Genomic DNA, 24,845 nt, shown 5'->3' with positions numbered 1-24,845 from the left:
TTGTTGTTGTCTGACACTTTGATCAAGTGTGCAGGAGAAGTCCAGACAGGTCGACGGGCTGACCGGATGTCTGGCACGAAGTCCAGCTAGGTCGACGGGCTGACCGGATAGCTGGTGAGAAGTCCAAGCGGAACGACGGGCTGACCGGATGCTTGGCGAGAAGTCCAAGCGAGTCGACGGGCTGACCGGACGCTTGGCGAGAAGTCCAGACGGGTCGATGGGCTGACCGGGCGTCTGGCAGGTAAGTAAGGTAAGTCACTGGAAGGGAGTGACTGTGAGGACGCGTTCCCGGGAAGGGAACATTAGGCGTCGATCCGGCTTAGATCCATTTCGGATAACTAAGTCGAGATCGTGACTAGATTCCGGTCTCAGAAAGACGGAATCTAAGTTATACTCTTCTTATTTATCCGTTGAACTTTAACTGTGCTGACAATCTGTTTTACAGGATATATATTTGCCTCGGACTAACTTTGTTTTGCAGGAAAAGGAAGTTTTCTAGAACAAGGTGGTCCGGGCGCCCGGAGGGGATCCGGGCGCCCGGAGGTCCGGGCGCCCGGAAGGGATCCGGGCGCCCGGAAGGGATCCGGGCGCCCGGAAGGCGAATTCTATCCAGCCGAGTCGTCGCCACGTGGAGCATCATGGTTTGTGCAGCTACGTCACATTCCAGGCGCCCGGAGGGGATCCAGGCGCCTGGAACAGCATATAAAAGAAGCCCCAGGCAGGAGCTTCAGATCAATCAATCAAGCTGAGAATTCTTCTACTGCTGGTCTTGCTGCTCAACGTTCAGTGCGACGCCAACAAAGCTCCGACACTACGCTCCATTCTTTTCCCTTCTTGTCGGTATTTGTTTTCAGTTTTCATTAGCATTCACTGTACGATTCTTTTGTAATCATCATTTCGAATTGCTAGTGATTGCCCAACGAAAGTGGTCAAGGACCACGGGCCTTCGAGTAGAAGTCGTCACAGGCTCCGAACGAAGTAAAACATTTGTGTCTATTTTACTTTTCCGTTGCGTTTACACTCTAAATTTTCAAATCGATATTCACCCCCCCTCTATCGAATCTAACGGTCCTACATTAACAACCACCTAGATTATAACCAAGTTAATTTTTAGCCTTTTACTTCTTTCTTTTAGTTGTTCATTTTTATGTTTAATTTAATTGTGTCTACTAATCTAAGTTGAAAGAATGAGAAGAGATAATTTTATTTTATAGGCAATTTACCCCCCTCTTGTCGGTCCCAACTGCACCAACAAATGGTATCAGAGTCAGAATGCCTCAGAAGGACTAACAACCAACTAAAGCACCGAGACGATGGTTGGACCGAGCATCTACCCACCAAAGTTTGGGGGAGATTTCGTGTTATGGAAAAAATGCATAGAGGTATTTTTCAAAATTGATTTTGAAATTCTTTTGATAATTAAATATGGCTTTGTAGACCCCAAAGACCAACAAGGAAAAGAAAAAGAAGAGTATCTCTGGACCAAGAAGGAGCAAGCAGATTTATAGCAAATGGACGAGCTGAGTTCCATATGCTAAGTGTGCTACCTCCGTAGGAAGTTAGCAGAATTAGTGCCTACAAATTAGTAAAGGAAATTTGGGAGAAGTTCCTTGAGCTACCCGAAGGTGCATCTGAAGCCAAGTTCGTAAAACAGGATCTGCTCCAGAACCAACTGACTAACCTCTGGCTGAAAGAAGGAGAGTCAATAACACAACTACACACCAAGCTGAAGGAGTTAATCACCAGACTTACAAAAGTCAGAGAATAGGTAACAAACCAAGATTTTTCAAGATATGCATTAAATGCTTTCCCTAGGACACAAGATTGGATGTCTATACTAGACTCCTATTATATTTCAAAAGATCTAGAGATAAGTACTTTAGAGAGTTTATTTTCCACTTTAGAACTTCACAAGTCTAGATGTATAGAATTGAAAAAGGAGTCCAGTGAGAACATTGCCCTGAAGGTAAGAACAGACGATCCAAACTCTAAAACATCAATCGATGAAGACGAAGCAGTCCTAATGGTAAGAAAATTTAGCAAAAGAGGAAGTTAGGCCTTCATCTCCGGTGGCCGACCAAGGACTCAATCAGAGGGGTTTTCACATCTTCACGATCACCTCGTCGAGGAGAGCGCGTAGACGCGAGGAGTCGCCGGAATTTGTGAGATTCTCCGAAACCCTAGAAGCCGATCTCGATTGTGAGTCAAGGAAACTCTGTAAGTGCTTCTCACCTGCAGTAAAAGTAGCTTTCGGATCTTTGTTCCTTCTTGATTTTCGAAGCACGCTGTAAAGAATGTGGTTTTTGAAGCATGCTGCCATGAATCTCAAAAAAAAAAAAAGGATTGTATAGATTAGGCATGTAGTTTAGATTCTTTAGCCCTTATAATTAGCATTTCAGATTTAGATTTAGATTTTTCCTTTTTGTTGCCTCAATGGGCACGATCGGCTCATATTGAGCCTTGCAGTTTTCGGTTTTGTTGCCAGACAATGAGCATGAAATGGTTTAGATTTTGAGCATGTAGTTTTGGTTTCGTAGTTACTGCGATGAACAGAAATGGTCGATATATATGTAGCATCTCAGTTTAGATTTTCCCTGCTGTAATGTGTAGGAACAGCCATCTAAATGAGTATGCAGGAGAGTGGTTATGTGCCCTATTAGATCTTTTAGAGGCTTATGGGTAGTTGTAAGTAAAGCAAGATTAAGGTCTTTATTGGATTCCGAATTCCAGAATTTGGATCCCCAGCACGCCAAGTGCTTGAAGAGATGCCGAGGCATTTTATATGAGAAGTATTAACAGGTAACAAGTATTTTACTTGAAGAGACTAGTACCCGACTTCCGAGGTTGCCGTTAAACAAATCCAGGTAACCGATTCTGAGGTCTCGACCCTGGTAAGACCAAGGTCTTCACCCTTGTAGGACTGGTGGCTCGCCACCCCAGTCTCTATTAGGGAGCACGCTTTGGTACTACGCCTAGGCCTAAGAGGAAATTTATTATTATTTTGAAGTATAACAGTATAAGCTTTGAACAAACGAAACAAGCTTTACATAGGTTTTAAATTCCAGCAGGTTTTAGTTTGATTTGTGCTACAAAAGGGGCACGAACATGGGAGCTTATTGTTTAGTTTTGTTTGTGCTATGCATTGAACATGAGCAGCCTTTGTTCTGGGAGTATTCAGCTAGATCTTTTTAGCAGCTTATTTAAACATGTAGTTTTAGATCTCTTCATTGTATAGTTTCGTATTTCAGTTTCAGATTACCTTGTTAAATCCGAGCAAGAATAGCCCACAAATTGCATACCAGTTGAGATCTTTTGCTGATTTATAAACAGGCATGAACAACCTTCTCATAGTAGTGCAGATGTGTAAAATACGGTGCCCAGATAATAATTAAATAATAAGGTTATTGGACAAATAATCTTATTGGATTTTTCAGGAATTTTTAGGAATTTTCTGAGATTTAATCGGAGCTCGTATGACGTATTTTAAGGGGATCAATTATTGGGCTACGGGAAAGTCTCTTTAGGATCCCAATTAAGTGGGAGTTGATTGAGGAGTTAACCTAGGGTTACATTGATTAAACCCTAAGTTTATAAACCAAGGTTTCCTATTTTCTCCGCCGATCCTTTCTTTCCCAAAACGCGTCGACCCCTCCTCTTCCTCTTCATCGCCGCACACCTCTCCCGAGCCCTCTCCCTCTCACGATTTCCCCTCTTCTCTGTGCCCTAGTCGTCCCCCTCCCTCTCTCAGCCCGATGTCGCGCCACACGCCACCGCCCGACGCCGGTTTTCCCCTTCTTCTCTCCGAGCTAGCCACCAACGATCTCCGCCACCGCCCTTTGAGGTTATTCCGTGCCCTAGCCATCTCCACTGTTGCTCTCCCTCTCGCCACTGCCTAATGCGGCCGCTGCCACCCGAGGCCGCGCCACCCTCCGTCGATTGCCGAGCATCTCTGCCGACCCTCTCCTCTATAGACGACAGCTCGACAAGGGGTTGGGCGATGTGTTGGCTGCGCGCACAAGTCTCACTGAGCCGAGCCCTAACCTCTCGGTATGCTCCCGATCCATCTCAGCTGCCACCCTTGGGGTAAGGTCAGTTCGATGATGTTGCAGCCAAGGCTATCGGGAGGGGTGACATGGTTGATTACTATGGGAGCCGACACCCTCTTCAATGCTGTGATCCACTACAGTTCGTTCATCGGAAGGGTCGCCACTGTCCCGACACTGATGTAAAGGTAAGGATTAGGTATGAGCTTAATCAGATTCTGAATGTCTAGTTAGGAGATTGATTCATTAGGTTAGTTAACGATTGATTTGGATTTATGTCAAATTTGGAATCAGTGGATACTGGAGGAGATTTGATTTCATTTTTGTTGTAGTGTGGATAGTTGATGGATTGAGTTAGATGAGCTCGTGAGTATTATCAGAATCACTAGATTGATGATGGGAGTTAATTAGTGATTAGTGTAATTTGAAGGATTTGTGATGGATTCATGTTTAACTTAAGCTAATGTGATAATGGAAGGCTTAGTGTATTGTAGTTGTGTTGGTGTATGGATTAAGCTTAGTAAATTCTTGTTGCGATGAATTAGGTACAGTTGATTTATGTTGGATTAGATTTAATTCTTGGATTTGTTAGAGATGATCATATTGCTAATCGTAAGTTAATCAACGAAAGGAAATGATTATGTTGATTGAGGATTATTGATTTAAGGAGGTTAATTCAAGTTAATCATTAGTTGGGATTAATTAATGATGGATCGATTAGGGTTTTCCCTAATTAAGTTGGGTTGGATTTAGCTAGTTGTTGTTTATAAAAATAGCTAAATTGTATATCATGTTATTTGCAGGACTTTGATACGAGACGAGCGTCTTGATCTGAGAGTTATATTGACCCGATTTATGTATAAAGGCGGGTATTTCTTGCTCTATCTCGTTAGTATTTTGACCCTAGTGCATGAGCTTTATATTCAGATAGATACTGTGTTTATCTTGACTCCACTCTTATTCTTCTTGCATTTGATACTTCCACTCAATTTTTGAGCTACTCGTTTTCTGTATCTATACAGTCTCTCATTGCTATCGATGATATTTAGCAGATACTATATTACTAGGTATCAGATACCAGATACCAGATGCCAGACATTAGATATTAGGTATTGGATATATAGACACCTGATACCATGTTTACATGCTTTGGTTGCTATTTATTTATACACCTTACTGAGCATGTTGGCTTCATGTAGCATACCTATTTCTGTGTTTATTTACACACCTTACTGAGCATGCTGGCTTCATGTAGTATACCTGTTTCTGTTTATATATATATGATGACTGTTGCATTGTTCGCATCATGTCATTGCATGCATTGCCGTCGATCCTGTCTCCCTTATGGTTGAGGCAGTCGTTGGCCTGGGTCGCACGCTCGGCCACTCATGGGTAGTGGTAGCTTGGAGCGTGCCGCATGTCCTGTCATGCCCCCACTCGCACACTCATGGGTAGTGATTGCTGGAGTCGCGGCAGCAGGGACCCCCGTCGCAGACGTAGCTATTTAGCTACTATGCACCTGTCCATCCGGTCACTCGAGAGTAGTGGCGGCCTTTGGGTGGTACAGTTGTCATCGATCCAGCCTCTCGACCATACAGGGGTCATGGTGCAGAGAGGTGGGCGGGGTGACCATCCGTACATACGCTGTTGTTATTATATCTGCTGGTTGTTTACTTATACTGTTGTTGTTTATCTATGCTGCTGTTACTAGCTTATGCTATTGTTGTTTATTTATGATGTTATGCTTACATAGGTTGAGATTTATACTTGTGATATGTGTTTAGACACTGACCTGCCTACTGTTGACATGTATATACCTCACACGATACCATGTAGTTATGAGCAGTATTGTAGCAGGACTTTGCTACACTTTACCTTTTACTACTAGCCTAGGATATGGTTTCAGGTATGGACACTTATTATGATATCATTATAGTATCTGCTATTTCTATATGAGACTGTATACCTTTGCATCTCTAGTTTGTTTTACTATACTCATGCACTATCTGTATATTACCCGCTGAGTCTTTATACTCACCACCCCGTATATTGGTAATTTCACCAGGTAGCAGGTAAAGGATTTATGGAGTCGCCTGGAGATCCTGTCCGCCAATCCCACATCACATTCGAGGACGACCTTGCGATTTTGGTTTTCATTTTATTGTGAGTTAAACCTTTGAATTTAGCATTGTAATAATTGGGCTGTGGACTTGTTATTTTGTATTTGGTTGTTTTGTCGAGGAGTCAAGTCGTGCCGGCCCGCGGTGAGTTTTCGTTATTTTATACTGGTTATTTTTGCTTTCCGCTGTGTTTGATTGTCCAGCCGTGTGGGCTGCATATTATCTGCGTGGTTGTGATTTAATTTGCATATGTATTATTTGTTGGTGATGTATACCGGTTCCATTTGTCACTGCTACAGGGGAGGTGCTGTCCGATTTTCGTCGGGCAACCTTACTCTCGGGGTGTGACAATTTATTGGTATCAGAGCCAAGTTTTACGAGGCCTATTTTTGTTTGGTTTTCGTGATTTGGTTTCTCGATGTGACTTTTTGGGTTTTGGGACCAGGCAGCGACAGGATTCTCCAAGCTATAGGAGGTATGTTGCATATTGTTAGCTTACATTTCTGTTAGTGCATGCATAGTTGTTATGTTAGTTATGTTATGTGTTAGTATGCTTTTGTAGTACCTGTCCAGTTGTTTGTAGCATACATCACATGTGTTGGGTCAATCACTGATCACAGTTGACCTTACTAGAGATCAAGGAATACAGTCTCATAGGACTTCTTTTACCATACCACTAGTGTGATTAATTTCTGCTATCACTAGTTTAGTAGTGGTTAGTATCTGCTAAATATCATATTGCTTCGGTTCATGGAGAACCAATTTACTCGTATTGCCTTGGTTTATAGAGAACCGATTTACTCTTATTGACTTGGGTAGTAGAGGATTGATTTATTCTTGTTGCTTCGGTTAGCAGAGGACCGATGTACCCTTGTTGACTTGCTTAGTAGGGCTGATTTACTCTGTTGGTTTGGTTAGTAGAGGTTCGATTTACCATTGTTGACTTGGTCAGTAGAGGACTGATTCTGTAAGACCGTTAGATTCGATAGAGGGGGGGGTGAATATCGATTCGAAAATCTCGAGTTAAGACGCAGCGGAAAAGTAAAGAAGTAAAGAGATGAACACTGTTGATTTTTACTTCGTTCGGAGCCTGTGACGACTCCTACTCGAAGGCCCGTACTCCTTGAGTACTTTCGTTGGGCAATTCACTAGCAATTCGGATAATTACAATTTACGTACAAATATTGCTAATGAAAAGAAAGAAAACAAAGCTAACCGACAAACAATGAATTAAAAAGAGAACCGGAGTGAGTCGTCGGAGATTTGTGAACGTCGTTGGAGCGCAGAGCAGCAGAGTGATTGGACTCAGAGTTCTCAGAAGACTGATATATTGAAGCTGGCTTCTTTTATATCGCCCGGCGCTGGATCCCTTCCGGCGCTCGGAATGTGACGTAACACTCCCAACCAGCATGCTCCAAGTGTCAACGTCGTGGATAAAATTTGCCTCCCCTGGATCCTTCTAGGCGCCGGACTCGCGCCCGAGCCCGGCGCCTGACCTCATTGTTCCTACCGCAAAGCAGTGTTAGTCCGAGGCAAATAAACCTCGCAGCACAGTTTTAGCACATTTTTAGATACGCTAAGTAATAAAATTAGCATCAAGAGTATGACTTAGATTCCGTCTTTTCCGACCGGAATCTAGTCACGATCTCGACTTAGATATCCGAAATGGATCTAAGTCGGATCGACGCCTAATGTTCCCTTCCCGAACGCGTCCACTCCCCTCAAGTGACTTACCTTACTTACCGGCCAGACGTCCGCCCGTCGACCTGCTCGACTTCTCGCCAAGCGTCCGGCCAGCCCGTCGACCTGCTTCAGCCCGTCGACCTAGCCGGACTTCTCGCCAGCCCGTCGACCCGCTTGGACTTCTCGCCAGACATCTGGTCAGCCCGTCGACCTGTCTGGACTTCTCCTGCACACTTGATCAAAGTGTCAGACAACAACAAGACTAACTTAACCTATTTGTCATTCATCAAAACCTAGGTTAAATCGTTAGTGCTAGCCGCACTAACAATCTCCCCCTTTTTGATGAAATGACAACCTGGTTAAGTTAGTGAAAGCATATGCAAGAAACAACATGCATTTATGTGGTTTTAAAGTTAGTTTGTGTTTTCAAATTAGTTTAGCTAACTTAACCACCTAACCTTTCTCCCCCTTTGGCATTCATCAAAAAAACAAGGGTAAACAATCATAGTGTAGAGTTACTGAAAACCATAATCTTGAAAAATAACTGAGTTTGGTTCAGGATTCAAGGACAAAAGTACAATTTTTAAATCCAAGAAAAGATCAAGTTGACTGGGGGGAGTATAAAGTTTTGAAAACTTTTAAGTTTAATTTTCAAACATAAGTGTATAAGGTCTAAATTTCAAGATTAAAGTTTCAAAACAAGTTTCAAAGTTTTCAAACATAAGTTTTCAAAACCAAAATTTCAAAACTAAGTTTGAAAAATCTATTTTTCAAAACTAATTGAAATTTATTTTTCAACACTAAGTTTGTAAAAGATTCAATTTTCAAAATCAAGGAAAATGATTTTGAGAAGCTTAGTTTGTAAAATAATTTTTGTAAAATTTAACCTTCAAATCAAATTGTCAAAACTAAGTAAAATCAAATTTTAAGAACTAGATTCAGGAAAATTTTCAAAGTAAAGTTAAATTAAATTTAAATCTTACTTTTAATTTTTAGAATGTTTTGATAAAATTTGTTTTCCAAAATCAAATTTTCAAAGTTTAAACGTACTAGATTCAAAACCATGGTTTAAAATACTTGAAAAGTTCAGTTTTCAAAGACTAGGTAAAAAGGATAAAAAGTTTGTGAATTAAAAAAAATTTCATAATTTTAAACAAGTTGTTTTTAAATTTTGATTTTCAAAATTAAGTTTAAAATTCAATTTGGAAAACTAAAGTAGTTTTATTTCTCCCTCTGAATTTGATACTTAACTCTTACCAGCTGTCTAACCAATTAGGTACTAACTAACTATCAGATAGTTCACTTGGTTAGTCAGATTAAGTTAATTATGATCAGTCAGTGTTTGACTTGACTGATGAACTTTAATCTGATTAATATCTGAATTGTATTTAACGTCCAGACTTATGCTGATGCACTGAAATAAGCATCTTAAGTCCAGACAGTTGGCCTATGCATCTCACCCCTTTCTATGTTTATCAAACACAAGCAAGGTAAACCTAAGGTGTTGGTGAGATGCTCAAGAACTAAACCTATGGGTACATGCTTTCTAAGGATGTAAAACTAGTCTAAGGCCAAATTTTTTTTGAAAAATCTAAAAATGGAAAGTTTTGAAAACAAACAAGTTTAACCTATAATTTGATAAAACCATTTTTGAAAGTATTTTTGAAATTTCCTAGTCTATTGAGCACATCCCTAATTGTCGTCGTAAGTTGCTAAATTCACTTTCAGGGAGTGGTTTTTGTAAAAATGTCAGCTAAATTTGATTTAGACTCAATGTACTTGAGTTCAATATCACATTTAGTAACATGATCCCTGATGAAGTGATGCCTAACTTCAATATGTTTGGTTCTTGAATGATGCACAGGATTCTTGGTTAAGTTAATCGAACTTATATTATCAATTAATACTTTTACATTTGTGATATTTAAGTTGAAATCTTTTAGAGTATGCATCATCCATAATATTTGTGCAACACACTCGCCTATAGCTATGTATTCTGACTCAGTTGTAGATAGTGCAACACAGTGTTGCTTTCTACTAAACCAGCTGACAAGGGATGGACCAAGTAGTTGGCATCCACCACTTGTGCTTTTGCGGTCTAATTTGCATCCGGCATAATCTGAGTCAGAATATCCTATTAATTCAAAGTTGTTGGTCCTAGGATACCAAATTCCTACATTTGTGGTTCCCTTGAGGTATCTAAAGATTCTTTTGACTTGAGTCAAATGAGATTCTTTAGCACAGGTTTGGTATCGAGCACACATACTAACTGCAAATAAAATGTCAGGTCGGCTTGCAGTTAGGTAAAGTAGACTACCTATTGCGCTCCGATAATGTTTTAAGTCTACTGATTTTCTATTAGGATCATCATCTAGGATTGTATTTACGGCCATAGGTGTTTTTATTTCTTTAGTATTTTCCATTCCAAATTTTCTAAGTAATTCCTTAGTATATTTTTGTTGATAAATATATTTTCCTTCATTTGTTTGTTTGACTTGTAACCCTAGAAAATAAGTTAATTTTCCTACCAGACTCATTTCGAATTCGTGTTCCATTAGGTTTGTAAATTCGTTTAAAAACTCTGAGTTTGTTGAACCAAAGATGATATCATCTACATAAATTTGAGCTATAAAAATATCTTCTTTTATTGATTTCACAAATAGTGTTGGGTCAATTTGACCTTGGTTGAACTCTTTAGAGGTTAAGTAAGAGGTTAGTCTTTCATACCATGCCCTAGGTGCCTGTTTAAGTCCATATAATGGCTTTTTTAATTTGTAGACATAATCAGGGTGTTCTAGGCTTTCAAAACCTGGTGGCTGACCTACATAAACTTCTTCTTTTATCAATCCATTAAGAAAGGCAGACTTGACATCCATTTGGTATAGTTTGAATCCTTTATGGGCTGCATAGCTTAGTAACATTCTAATGGACTCTAGTCTAGCTACCGGGGCATAAGTTTCATCGTAGTCAAGTCCTTCAACTTGACTGAACCCTTTGGCAACTAACCTGGCCTTGTTCCTAGTAATTTCTCCAGTTTCACTTAACTTGTTTCTAAATACCCATTTGGTTTCTATTATTTTCTTATCGTTAGGTGGAGGTACTAGGTCCCAAACTTCATTGCGCTCAAATTGAGCTAATTCTTCTTGCATAGCTATGACCCAGTCTGGGTCAAGTAGGGATTCAGCTACAGTTTTGGGTTCAATATTTGAGATTAACGAGATTTGACTTAGGTTTCTGAAAGATGACCTAGTTTGGACCCTCAGGTCTGGGTCACCAATTATTTGATTAGTAGGATGGTTTGGGTTGACTCTTATGGTTCTAGGAGGTTGACTTTCTTGTAGTTGTTCTTCTTCTTCATGATTTTGGGTTTGGTTTGTTCCCTCAGAATTGATATGTTCGTGAACAGAGTCAACTGGTTGAGGTTGGGCTTGTTCTAGGTTTTGATTGGATTCTTTGAATTTTACATTGGTGGTTTCCTCAATTCTTAAAGTGACTTTATTATAAATTCTGTAGCCTCTGCTATTCAGAGAGTAACCTAGAAAAATTCCATTTTCTATTTTGGAAGTGAATTTGCCTAAGTGTTCTCTAGTATTTAGGATAAAGGCTGGGCAACCAAATACCTTAAAGTATTTTATATTAGGTTGTTTGTTGTAAAATATTTCAAAAAATGTTTTATTGTGTTTTTTGTTTAGTGTTGTTCGGTTTTGTACATAGCAGGCTGTACTAACAGCTTCTGCCCAAAAATATTTAGGTAAGTTGTATTCATTTAGCATAGTTCTAGATGCTTCAAGTAAGGTTCTATTTTTCCTTTCTACAATTCCATTTTGTTGGGGAGTTTTAGGGCAAGAAAATTCATGATGGTAGCCATTTTCAAGGCAAAATTTATCAAAATTATGATTTTTAAATTCTCCTCCATTATCACTTCTGATTCTTTTAATTTTTATGCCTTTTTCATTTTCAATTTGTTTGCAGAAATTTGTAAAAATTTCAAAGGTTTCATCTTTATTTTTTAAGAATTTGACCCAAGTGAACCTAGAATAGTCATCTATTATAACTAAACAGTATAGACTTCCATTTATTGATTTGATCCCATGGGAGTCAAATAAATCTAAGTGTAAAAGTTCTAGGACTGAGTTGGTTTGGGATTCATTAATTGGTTTGTGGGTAGATTTTGTTTGTTTGCCTTGTTGACAAGCATTACATATTGTTGAATCTAAGTTAGGTAATTTTGGTAAGCCTCTAACTAGACCATTTAATTTACTTATGTTTCTGAAATGTGTGTGTGACATTCTTCTGTGCCATAACCAGGTTTCTTCTTTTTGCGTTAAATAACACTTGACTGAAGAGGTGGTTAAGTTGATGGCATAGATATTGTCTTTTCTAAAGCCTTTTAGGCTTATAGTTGGATTATCTACATGTTTGATCAAACATTCTGAGGATAGAAATTTTACCTTATACCTAGTGTCACACAATTGACTTATACTCAGAAGATTGTATTTAAAATTTTCAACAAGTAGAACATTTGAAATTATGAAATCTATTTTTAATTCAATATTACCTATACCAATTACCTTGAGTTTACCGTTGTTTCCAAAGGCAACTGTTCCTAGGCTTTTGTAGGTTAATTGAGTGAACTTGGTGTGATCTCCAGTCATATGTTTGGAGCAACCACTGTCCAAAATCCACTTGGTTTCCTACAACAAGTAGGATTTTTATGTTAGTCTTAGTTTATCAATTTTTAATCAATCATTATTTAAGTTAATTTTTTTTTTTAATTTTGAAATTAATTTTTAAGTTTAAAGTTAAAATTTTGAAAATAATTTTTAAGTTTAAAACTAACATTTTGAAAATAATTTTTAAGTTTAAAATTAAAATTTTGAAAATAATTTTTAAGTTTAAAATTAAAATTTTGAAATTAATTTTTAAGCCTTATTCATCTCACCCGATCTATATTATCAATGAGGGAATCCTATGATTTTGTGAGATGAAATTAGATTTTTAATTATGGAGTTTTGGTTTAACGTGTGTTAGATTCAGATTTAGTTTTGGTTTCCACAAATAGGCATTCTTCGGATAAATTTCTAAGCTTGGTGAGTCACATGGGCATCATTAGAAGTAACCAACCTTTCGAAGTTTTCCGAATAGTCCTATCCACGGAACTTAGTACTAAATCTTGGTCTAACTGGTTAGGATTCGTTTAAGGGTAGCTTCGGTCCACTTGGCAAATGCACCAGATCGAAGCCATATCTTTCTAGACATGATGCCCAAGCTTCCTAACGTACTATCATCCAAAACTTCACGGTACCATGAGTCAAGTTAAACTTGGTCTCTTCAACTAATCCTAATTACCCTGCCGGGTTAGTTTGTTTTGGGTTACCCTGTCGGGTAGGTTAGTTTTGGAGGTGCCAGCTATTCTGGAGCCTCCCCCTGAATTATTGGCCATTAATTTAGATTTTGGGTTTGTGTCGATTCTTTTTATAGTTATAATCAACTTGGTGATAATCTAAATTTTGTTGAGTTTTGAATTTTGATTTTAATTTAGATTTATATTTTAGTTTTTGATCTGATTTATTCAAGTTTATATAATGTATTTTATCTTTAGGTATATAGAATTGATTAAGTCCTACTTGCGTGGTTAAGCACGCTTTCGGGACCCAAGCTTGTTTAGTTGCTTTGTGTTGGGTTAATAATGATTTAAAGGTTTTGTTTGAGTTTGACTTATATCCAAGTCCGGTTTTATTATAGCATGCCTTTTGGTTATTTAGAATTAAATCTAAATTTTTAGATCTTGTTGTGAAATTTTCCAACAATTCTTTTAACTTATTCATTTCATTTTTTAATGATAAATTCTCCTCCTCAAGTGTTCGATCTTGAGTTGGATTCGAATTTTTTAATTGTTCCTTGAGGTTTTGATTTTCCTCAAGATTTATTTTTATTTTCCTATTTAACTAATTTTTTATTTAAACACGAGATAATTCTAAAGAATTTACGATTTAAGTTTAGGTATACCTCTTCGGAACCTTCGGAAACGAGTGCGGACTCGTGGCTCGATTCGGGTTCGGACCCGTCTTCCGATTCCTCTGATTCGTCTTCCGTTTCAGCTTCGCGAGCCATCAGCGCGAGGTGACTTTGGTGCTTTTGCCTTTCTCCCTCCGATTCGTCTGAGGAGGAATCGTCCCATGTTGCTTTGAGGACTTTCTTCTTTGTTGACTTTGGTTTGTCAAGTTTCAATCTTGGGCATTCGTTCTTGTAGTGCCCCTTTTTGTTACATCCGAAACATGTGACATTTCTTGAGTCGGTTGGCGAACTGATCTTCGAAGATCCTGTTTCTGAAGTTTCTCTTTTTCTGGTGAACATTTTCCTTACCAGTTCACCAGTGTTCTTCGTCTTGAGTCTTGATCGGAATCTTCTTCGATTCGGGCTTGTTCTTCTTTTCTTTAGAGGAACCTGCAAATAAAGCTACACCTTTCTCGACCCCGGCGTTAGTTTGCTCATGAAGTTCTAATTCACAAAAGAGTTCATCCAATTTTAATTTAGATAAATTTTTTGAAATTTTGTAGGCATCTACAATTGATGCCCACAAATTGTTTCGCGGAAAAGCATTTAACGCGTACCTGATTAAGTCTCGGTTCTCCATTTGGTGGCCTATCGCGTGGAGACCGTTGAGGATATCTTTGACCCTCGCGTGGAGCTGACTTGCCGTTTCTCCTTCCTGCATTTTTATATTAAAAATTTTATTTAACAGCAAATCTCTTTTTGTTACCTTCGCGTCGTTTGGTGCAGCTCGATCAGTTTATCCCAAAGCTCCTTAGCGTTTTGATGCGGTCCGACCCGGTTCAGTTCTTCTCGTGTTAGTCCGCAGTGTAGAGTATTGATGGCTTTGTTTTCAATTGATGCCTTTTTCTTTATATCATTTGTCCAGTCTTCAAGGTCTACTATGTTCCCGGAGTTGTCTACTGGAATTTTGTAAGCCCTTGTGACGCTCATCCATTAGTCGTAGTCTGTCTTCATGTAGACCTCCATTCTCCTCTTCCAGTACGAAAAGTCATCCCCGTTGAATAGGGGAGGACGTACAGTGCTGAAGCCTTCTTGTTGAGACATCTTATCCTGCACACACTAAATTAACTGGAAAAAAATCCCAAGACTTCGTCTTGGATTAGCAGTGCGGGAGAAATAGAAACTCTAAGTTGGTGTTGTACCAATTTAGATTTTAAATGCAACGAGAAAAAATCTTCCAAAAAGATAATAATATCAGTTTGGAATTGTTAAAAAAAATGATTTCACCCCCTGTCTGATTGGTGGTTGGGGTTGCAAGGTTGCAAACATAGTCCCATATTGGAAACACATGGGAAAGATCATGAGTTTATAAAGAATTTAGATATCTCCACAATAGCATGATATTGTCCACTTTGGGCCTAGGCCCTCATGGCTTTGCTCTTGGGCTCTCCCCAAAAGGCCTCATGCCAATGGAGATATTTTTTCTCTTTATAAACCCATGATCTTTCCCATGTGTTTCCAATATGGGACTATGTTTGCAACCTTGCAACCCCAACAATCCCCCCCTCAAACAAAGGACCATAGGCATCCCACATCCGATCCTCGACCCACCAGGTCTTCTTGCCCCTCGGTCCACCCGACCTACTAGGACTTCCTTGCCTAGTCGCAACTAGGACTTCCTGCCTAGTGTCTGGTCCTCTTGATCCGAACATAGGAGCCCCCACTTTCTTTGTTCGAGGTCAATATTGTACCCACATGGCTCAATCAGACCATAGCTCTTGTGCACAGTCGGCGGTTAAACCTTCTGGCAGTCCGGGCTCTGATACCACTTGTAAGACCGTTAGATTCGATAGAGGGGGGGGTGAATATCGATTCGAAAATCTCGAGTTAAGACGCAGCGGAAAAGTAAAGAAGTAAAGAGATGAACACTGTTGATTTTTACTTCGTTCGGAGCCTGTGACGACTCCTACTCGAAGGCCCGTACTCCTTGAGTACTTTCGTTGGCAATTCACTAGCAATTCGGATAATTACAATTTACGTACAAATATTGCTAATGAAAAGAAAGAAAACAAAACTAACCGACAAACAATGAATTAAAAAGAGAACCGGAGTGAGTCGTCGGAGCTTTGTGAACGTCGTTGGAGCGCAGAGCAGCAGAGTGATTGGACTCAGAGTTCTCAGAAGACTGATATATTGAAGCTCCTGCCTGGGGCTTCTTTTATATGCTGCTCCGGGCGCCTGGATCCCTTCCGGGCGCCTGGAATGTGACGTAACACTCCCAACCAGCATGCTCCAAGTGTCAACGTCGTCCTGGGATAAAATTTGCCTCCGGGCGCCTGGATCCCTTCCAGGCGCCCGGACCCTCACTGTTCCCTACCTGCAAAACAGTGTTAGTCCGAGGCAAATAAACCCTGCAGCACAGTTTGTTAGCACATTTTTACAGATACGCTAAGTAATAAAAATTAGCATCAAGAGTATGACTTAGATTCCGTCTTTCCGAGACCGGAATCTAGTCACGATCTCGACTTAGATATCCGAAATGGATCTAAGCCGGATCGACGCCTAATGTTCCCTTCCCGGGAACGCGTCCTCGCAGTCACTCCCCTCCAGTGACTTACCTTACTTACCTGCCAGACGTCCGGTCAGCCCGTCGACCCGTCTGGACTTCTCGCCAAGCGTCCGGTCAGCCCGTCGACCCGCTTGGACTTCTCGCCAGCTATCCGGTCAGCCCGTCGACCTAGCTGGACTTCTCGCCAAGCGTCTGGTCAGCCCGTCGACCCGCTTGGACTTCTCGCCAGACATCTGGTCAGCCCGTCGACCTGTCTGGACTTCTCCTGCACACTTGATCAAAGTGTCAGACAACAACAAGACTAACTTAACCTATTTGTCATTCATCAAAACCTAGGTTAAATCGTTAGTGCTAGCCGCACCAACGATTGGGTAGTAGAGGATTGATTTATTCTTGTTGCTTCGGTTAGCAGAGGACCGATGTACCCTTGTTGACTTGCTTAGTAGGGCTGATTTACTCTGTTGGTTTGGTTAGTAGAGGTTCGATTTACCATTGTTGACTTGGTCAGTAGAGGACTGATCCATTCTTATGTTCTTAGTTCGGTCAGTAGTTCAGTTAGTAGGAGACCGACTTACTCTATCTTATGAAGATTCTGACCTTTGGGTTAGTTGTATTCGGTTAGATAACCTAAAAGACATATTTGAGTTCATGACTTGTACAGACGGAGAATTGACTGAGTTAGCTGCATGCCATGGCTGGCTTGACTAGTCCGTAGAGGATCGATGTATCCTATTCTATGGAGATTTTAACCATAGACTGTATGTACCTGGTAGGATGACCTTGAGGGTACATTTGGATGGACGACCCCCACTGACGTGGAAAAATGTGGAGCTAGTTAATTAACACTTACGAGATATTTTATATCTGTGGGAGGTTAGGTGTGATCCTGAATCACTTCTTATCCGGGAGGAGTTTTGTAGGAAAACACCTCGATATGGATTTGTGATACATCCGGGTGACACCCGATGTATAGGGACTTAGAGCGTTGCTATTGGTTGAATGACATGAAAAAGACATCATGGATTTTGTAGCTTGGTGTCTAGTATGTCAGCAAGTGGAGGCTGAACATCGGAGGTTAGTAAGATTATTTCAGTAGATTCGGATACTAGAATGGAGTTGAGCTCATGTTATGATGGATTTTGTTGTGAGATTACCCAGAACATGGAGAGGATACGAAGCGTTAGGAAATCAGTGATTGGTTGATGAATTTGCTCTCTAGTTATTGATTTGTAGGATGGATTCTTTAGATTGAGTAGTAGGATTATATGATAGAGAGATTGCTGAACCTCAGGGTATATCTCCGAGTGTTGAATTGGATGGAGATTCATGTTTCACATTATGGTAGTGGCAGATTTTACAGCAGACCATGAGTATAAAATTCTATTTTGGAACCGCTTTACATCTTTAGATAAATGAACAGACTGAGGGCTTAATGTGGATATTAGAGGATTTACTGATGCTAGGTGTTGTGGATTTTGGAGATGATCGATTTACTTACAGTTGGCTAGACAGCAGTGTGAGAGCAGTGGAAGCAGGATGAGCTCATAACCCACAGAGTCATCTTTGACAGTTGGAGATTTGTTATGATGCTTGGATGGAGTGGTATATGAGTATGTTGTTGGATTGATACACTTAGATGTGGATCCCTGAGTTGAGCAGTAAATTTGGGGACCAAATTTTTATTAGTGGGGGAGAATGTAAAATACGGTGCCCAGATAATAATTAAATAATAAGGTTATTGGACAAATAATCTTATTGGATTTTTCAAGATTTTTTAGGAATTTTCTAAGATTTAATCGGAGCTCGTATGACGTATTTTAAGGGGATCAATTATTGGGCTACGGGAAAGTCTCTTTAGGGTCCCAATTAAGTGGGAGTTGATTGAGGAGTTAACCTAGGGTTACATTGATTAAACCCTAAGTTTATAAACCAAGGTTTCCTATTTTCTCCGCCGATCCTTTCTTTCCCAAAACGCGTCGACCCCTCCTCTTCCTCTTCATCACCGCACACCTCTCCCGAGCCCTCTCCCTCTCACGATTTCCCCTCTTCTCTGTGCCCTAGTCATCTCACTCCCTCTCTCAGCCCGATGTCGCGCCACACGCCACCGCCCGACGCCGGTTTTCCCCTTCTTCTCTCCGAGCTAGCCGCCGACGATCTCCGCCACCGCCCTTTGAGGTTATTCTGTGCCTTAGCCATCTCCACTGTTGCTCTCCCTCTCGCCACTGCCTAATGTGGCCGCTGCCACCCGAGGCCGCGCCACCCTCCGTCGATTGCCGAGCATCGCTGCCGACCCTCTCCTCTATAGACGACAGCTCGACAAGGGGTTGGGCGATGTGCTGGCTGCGCGCACAAGTCTCACTGAGCCAAGCCCTAACCTCTCGGTATGCTCCCGATCCATCTCAGCTGCCACCCTTGGGGTAAGGTCAGTTCGATGATGTTGCAGCCAAGGCTATCGGGAGGGGTGACATGGTTGATTACTATGGGAGCCGACACCCTCTTCAATGCTATGATCCACTACAGTTCGTTCACCGGAAGGGTCGCCACTGTCCCGACACTGATGTAAAGGTAAGGATTAGGTATGAGCTTAATCAGATTCTGAATGTCTAGTTAGGAGATTGATTCATTAGGTTAGTTAACGATTGATTTGGATTTATGTCAAATTTGGAATCAGTGGATACTAGAGGAGATTTGATTTCATTTTTGTTGTAGTGTGGATAGTTGATGGATTGAGTTAGATGAGCTCGTGAGTATTATCAGAATCACTAGATTGATGATGGGAGTTAATTAGTGATTAGTGTAATTTGAAGGATTTGTGATGGATTCATGTTTAACTTAAGCTAATGTGATAATGGAAGGCTTAGTGTATTGTAGTTATGTTGGTGTATGGATTAAGCTTAGTAAATTCTTGTTGCGATGAATTAGGTACAGTTGATTTATGTTGGATTAGATTTAATTCTTGGATTTGTTAGAGATGATCATATTGCTAATCGTAAGTTAATCAACGAAAGGAAATGATTATGTTGATTGAGGATTATTGATTTAAGGAGGTTAATTCAAGTTAATCATTAGATGGGATTAATTAATGAGGGATCGATTAGGGTTTTTCCTAATTAAGTTGGGTTGGATTTAGCTAGTTGTTGTTTATAAAAATAGCTAAATTGTATATCATGTTATTTGCAGGACTTTGATACGAGACGAGCGTCTTGATCTGAGAGTTATATTGACCCGATTTATGTATAAAGGCAGGTATTTCTTGCTCTATCTCGTTAGTATTTTGACCCTAGTGCATGAGCTTTATATTCAGATAGATACTGTGTTTATCTTGACTCCATTCTTATTCTTCTTGCGTTTGATACTTCCACTCAATCTTTGAGCTACTCGTTTTCTGTATCTATACAGTCTCTCGTTGCTATCGATGATATTTAGCAGATACTATATTACTAGGTATCAGATACCAGATACCAGATACCAGATGCCAGACATTAGATATTAGGTATTGGATATATAGACACCTGATACCATGTTTACATGCTTTGGTTGCTATTTATTTACACACCTTACTGAGCATGTTGGCTTCATGTAGCATACCTGTTTCTGTGTTTATTTACACACCTCACTGAGCATGCTGGCTTCATGTAGTATATATGTTTCTGTTTATATATATATGATGACTGTTGCATTGTTCGCATCATGTCATTGCATGCATTGCCGTTGATCCTGTCTCCCTTGTGGTTGAGGCGGTCGTTGGCCTGGGTCACACGCTCGGCCACTCATGGGTAGTGGTAGCTTGGAGCGTGCTACATGTCCTGTCTGTAGGACCGTTAGATTCGATAGAGGGGGGGTGAATATCGATTCGAAAAAACAACGAGTTAAAACGCAGCGGAAATGTAAAGAAGTAACGAAATGAACACGGTTGATTTTTTACTTCGTTCGGAGCCTGTGACGACTCCTACTCGAAGGCCCGTACTCCTTGAGTACTTTCGTTGGGCAATTCACTAGCAATTCGGATAAATACAGTTTACGTACAGATATTGCTAATGAAAAGAAAGAAAACAAAGCTAACCGACAAACAATAAATTAAAAGAAGAGCCGGAGTGAGTTGTCGGAGCTTTGTGGACGTCGTTGGAGCGCAGAGCAGCAGAGTGATTGGACTCAGAGTTCTCAGAAGACTTGTTAATTGAAGCTCCTGCCTGGGGCTTCTTTTATATGCTGCTCCGGGCGCCTGGATTCCTTCCGGGCGCCTGGAATGTGACATAACACTCCCAACCAGCATGCTCCAAGTGTCAACGTCGTCCTGGGGATAAAACTTGCCTCCGGGCGCCCGGATCCCCTCCGGGCGCCCGGACCTCTCTTCTCCAGAAAGTCCTTCTCCTGCAAGAAAAGGTTAGTCCGAGGCAAATGTACCCTGCAGTAAAGAATGTTAGCACAGTTTTATAGATGAGCAAAGTATGACTTAGATTCCGTCTTTCCGAGACCGGAATCTAGTCACGATCTCGACTTAGATAACCGAAATGGATCTAAGCCGGATCGACGCCTAATGTCCCCTTCCCGGGAACGCGTCCTCACAGTCACTCCCCTCCAGTGACTTAGCTGCCAGACGTCCGGTCAGCCCGTCGACCCGTCTGGACTTCTCGCCAAGCGTCCGGTCAGCCCGTCGACCCGCTTGGACTTCTCGCCAAGCGTCCGTCCCGCCCGTTGACCCGCTTGGACTTCTCGCCAAGCGTCCGGTCAGCCCGTTGACCCGCTTGGACTTCTCGCCAGCTATCCGGTCAGCCCGTCGACCTAGCTGGACTTCGTGCCAGACATCCGGTCAGCCCGTCGACCTGTCTGGACTTCTCCTGCACACTCGATCAAAGTGTCAGACAACAACAAACCTAACTTAACCTGATTTGTCATTCATCAAAACCTGAGTTAGACCGTTAGTGCTAACCGCACCAACAATCTCCCCCTTTTTGATGGAATGACAACCTGGTTAAGTTAGTGATAAAAATATGCAAAAATCAAGCATGATTTTTGAGGTTTTTAAGGTTTAAGTTAGTTTTTTTAAGTTTGCATTTAGTTGCCCTAACTTAACCAACCTAACCCTCCCCCTTTGGCATTCATCAAAAACAAGGGTAAACAATCATAGCGAGAAATACTGAAAATAATAATACCTTGAACAATAACTGAGTTTTTAAATCCACGAGAAGATCAAATTGACTTGGGGGAGTATAAAGGTTTGAAAAATTTTCAAAACAAGTTTCAACTTTGAAATGCTATTTAAACATAAGTTTTCAAAACCAACATTCCAAAACTAAGTTTGAAAAATCTATTTTTCAAAACTGATTGAAATTTATTTTTCAACACTAAGTTTGTAAAATATTCAATTTTCAACATCAAGGAAAATGATTTTGAGAAGCTTAGTTTGTAAACTAAATTTTGTAAAAGTTAAGTAAAATCAAATTTTAAGAACTAGACTCAGGATAATTTTCAAAGTAAAGTTAAATTAAGTTTAAATCTTTAGCTTTCAAATATCATATATTTAGAATATTTTTGTAAATTTGTTTTCCAAGATCAAATTTTCAAAGTATTAGATTTAAACCTATGGTTTAAAATTTTTGAAGAGTTCAGTTTTCAAAAAATAGGTAAAATTGTTTAAAAAGTTTGTGTAAAAAAAAAATCCACAATTTTAAACAAATTGTTTTTAAACTTTGAGTTTCAAAATTAAGTTTTAAAATTCAATTTGAAAAAAAATTTGATTTCTCCCCCTGAATTTGATATTTAACTCTAACCAGCTGTCTAACCGATTAGGTACTAACTAACTATTAGAAAATAGTAGCTTTCACTTGGTTAGTCAGATTAAGTTAATTATAATCAGTCAGTGTTTAACTCGACTGATGAACTTTAATCTGATTAATATTTGAATTGTATTTAACGTCCAGACTTGTACTGATGCACTGAAATAAGCATCTTAAGTCCAGACAGATGGCCTATGCATCTCACCCCTTTCTATGTTTTATCAACCACAAGCAAGGTAAACCTAAGGTGTTGGTGAGATGCTCAAGAACTAAACCTATGGGTACATGCTTTCTAAGGATGTAAGACTAGTCTAAGGCCAAAACTATTTTTGAAAGTCTAAAAATGGGAAGTTTGAAAACAAACAAGTTTAGCCTATAAGTTGATAAAATCAGTTTTGAAAGTATTTATGAAGGATCCTAGTCTATTGAGCAAGAACATATTCAATGTAAGTTTGAAATGTCACTAGATAAATCCAAAAATATTTTACAAATAGTGTAGCTACAGAAGTAGGTCATCACTAAAGCTACTGAGATGATGAAGGGGGTGGTCCAGATCCCAAGGATCGAAGAAGTGTCATCAGCTCAGTGTGGCGGGTGTCCCCGGCAGCTCGTAACTCGGCAACCTCTCGCCGTATGTCCCGATGAAAATCGGAGTTCTCCTGCTGGAGACTCGCCATGGCTCTCTCTAGTCCGGTCATACGGTCGGCTAGAGTGCGGGGAGCGTGTCGTGGTGCTCGAGCTGGGGGTGGTGGTGGAGCCGGTGCGGCTTCCTCCGGAAATAGTGCGAGCATGAACTCGTCCATCTGTGCGTCTGGATCGGGCTGGTGCTGTGCCCCCCTCCGCCAAGTCATAGTCCCGTCATCTCTATCTACCTGGATGCCGGCTAAGGAGAAGTTCCGAGAGGATATAACATCGAACTCGGTCATATGGGCAACATCTCCTCTAGTGACATCAATGTGCGGTGAGGACATATAGGCTGTCAGAATGTGACCAAATGGCATATGGACTCGATTGTCAGTCACGTATCCGGCTGCGTAAGTGATGGTGGAGAAGATATGTAGGCTAATGTCAATTTCTAACTTATGAATCAGGGCATTAAGTAGGAATTAATGTAATGGGCGCATCACAGCGATGTCCCGAGTGGTCAGTGGTAAAATACAAAGAACTACAACCCTATAAAGGGCGTAGTCCTGGACTCTAAGTTATACTGACCTAAACTATGTCACAGTGGGATCTCTCTCTCCCCCAAAAAAATACGAATACATCGTATCGAGAGTAATATGTGAGTAGGGATCGTCGAACGGTAGATCCCTCGGAGGATAGCACAAAAAGGGGCAAGTAGAAGGACGCAACTCTAAAAACTCTCGGATAGTCGTAGGGGAAAATACGATATCAGTGCCTGCTGCCCTAGTGGTATAGGTGAAGTCATCTACTTTTACTAAGTTATTGCAAAATTCGGCACATAGACTTATGTTTATTGGACTGGTACATTCTACAAGGTTCCTTAAATTGTAGTGGCCTATAACCTCTAAGGCAGAGGGACATGACCTTAGGAAGAACGCTCTATCTATGCAGGTAGTCCTAATGGCCTTATAGATGGTGGACTCAAATTTAATCCTAAGTTCGTCTGTGGGAAACCTAGGGTCTGTACTAGCATTGGAGGGTCCAGCACCAGTATTTGTTCGTTTCTTACTGTATATAAAGAATATATATAAAAAATTTAGAAGACAACAAAAAATATTTTAGAGAGGGGAAGAATATTTTACCGAGGAGCCATCGAAAATATAGATTTGACGACCTCGGTTGAATCGCAACAGCGTCTTCACCGCACGAAAATTTAATTTAGAGTACTTTCGCACTGAGATTCAAAGTGAACCTTGGCAAAAGTGAGAATGAGTGGGGCAGAGGTTGGGGGCGCCTGCTGCCCCTTATTCTTTCCGGGCGCCCGGGGCCCCTTCCGGGCGCCCCCGACGAGAATACCAGGGGCGCCCGCCCCTGGTTTTTGACTTTTTTTTTTTTTTTAATTGAGATTAAAACTAATTTAGGTTTTAGAATTATAAAGTAAAATTTTGAAAATAATTTGTAAGTTTAAAATTAAAATTTTTGAAAATAATTTTTAAGTTTAAACTTTTTGAAATTAATTTTTAAGTTTAAAATTAAAATTTTTGAAATTAATTTTTAAGTTAAAATTAAATTAATTTTTAAGTTTTAAAATTAAATTAATTTTTAAGTTTAAAATTAAAATTTTTGAAATTAATTTTTAGGTTTAAAAATAAAAAAATTTTAAAATTAATTTTTTAAGTTTAAAATTAAAATTTTTGAAATTAATTTTTAAGTTTAAAAATAAAAGTTTTTGAAATTAATTTTTTAAGTTTAAAATTAAAAATTTTTGAAATTAATTTTTAAGTTTAAAAATAAAAGTTTTTGGAATTAATTTTTTAAGTTTAAAATTAAAATTTTTGAAATTAATTTTTAAGTTTAGAATTAAAATTTTTGAAATTAATTTTTAAGTTTTAAAATTAAATTAAACCTTATACATCTCACCCGATCTATATTATCAATCAGGGAATCCTATGATTTTGTGAGATGAAATTGGTTTGATTACAGATTTTTGGTTTAACTTGTGTTAGATTCAGTTTTAGTTTTGGTTTCCACA

The sequence above is a fragment of the Zingiber officinale genome, chromosome 2B (genome assembly GCF_018446385.1).
Source record: "Zingiber officinale cultivar Zhangliang chromosome 2B, Zo_v1.1, whole genome shotgun sequence".
NCBI classification, from domain to species: Eukaryota; Viridiplantae; Streptophyta; class Magnoliopsida; order Zingiberales; family Zingiberaceae; genus Zingiber; species Zingiber officinale.
This window is presented reverse-complemented; position numbering follows the sequence as displayed.